At 37.3% G+C, this 1114-nt stretch overlaps 1 non-coding gene across 1 annotated transcript; it reads right to left on the bottom strand.

Annotated features, from left to right (window-relative positions):
• Window positions 1-775: 775 nt before the first annotated feature.
• On the bottom strand, window positions 776-882 carry LOC128035682 (small nucleolar RNA R71). The gene has a single exon (XR_008192234.1). It is a non-coding gene; the product is annotated as a small nucleolar RNA R71 (small nucleolar RNA).
• Between the last annotated feature and the right edge of the window lie 232 nt (window positions 883-1114).

The raw sequence follows: 1114 nt of genomic DNA, 5'->3' as shown, positions 1-1114 counted from the left end.
ATAATTCTTTTCACAATCCTTATGGGTACGATAACTCGACATTTACTTGTCATTTTATTACTTGTTGCGATTGTGTACACTTGCAGATTTCTGTCGTACCAAGTTTTTGGCCTGTTGCCGGGGACTGTTTTAAAAAGTTATTATTTTTGAATTTGAGAATTTTGCATTTTGGTTTATTTTTCTATTCAATTTTAACTTAATTAAATTTTCTATGTTTATTTTTGGTGTTTATGAGTATTGACCAAATTATCGATTTACTCCATGTAGACCCTGAGATTGAAAGAACTTTTTGACAATGAAGAAGACAAGCAAGTCAGAGAAGGACCGAAGAGATGAACTTTGAAAATTCGAATCAAGGAAACGAAGCAAACCCTACTCAAAATCCTATTCTTATTGCTGATAATAGAGATAGATCTCTAAGACAGTATGCCGTGCCAGTGTTTCATGATCTTAATCCGAGTATTAAGAGACCCAAAATTGATGCACAATAGTTTGAGTTGAAGCCGATCATGTTCCAGATGCTTTTGACAGTGGGCCAATTCAATGGAATGCCTACTGAAGATCCTCATCTTCACTTAAGACTGTTTGTGGAGGTGAGCGATTCTTTCAAGTTAGCCGGAATACCTAAAAATGCTCTACGATTGAAGTTGTTCCCATATTCACTAAGGGACAGAGCTCGAGCCTAGTTGAACTCATTGCCACCAAATTTAAATTCCACATGGCAAGAGTTAGCAGAAAGATTCTTGATGAAGTATTTCCGCCTAGCAAGAATGCTAAGTTGAGAAACGAGATCACTACTTTCCAACAAATGGATGATGAGTCCTTGTATGAGGCATGAGAAAGGTACAAAGAATTATTACGAAAGTTCCCTTATCACGGAATCCCACATTATATCCAACTTGAGATGTTTTATAATGGTCTCAATGCTCACACGAGGATAGTAGTGGACGCTTCTGCTAATTGTGCTCTCCTTTCTAAGTCTTACAATGAGGCTTTTGAAATCATTAAGAGAATTGCCAGTAACAATTATCAATGGCCAACCAATCAAGCAGTGTCAGGAAGATGAGTCGCTGGAATACATGAAGTAGACGCTCTCACTTCATTCGCATCTCTG

Source organism: Gossypium raimondii, chromosome 12 (assembly GCF_025698545.1).
Source record: "Gossypium raimondii isolate GPD5lz chromosome 12, ASM2569854v1, whole genome shotgun sequence".
NCBI classification, from domain to species: Eukaryota; Viridiplantae; Streptophyta; class Magnoliopsida; order Malvales; family Malvaceae; genus Gossypium; species Gossypium raimondii.
This window is presented reverse-complemented; position numbering and strand designations above follow the sequence as displayed.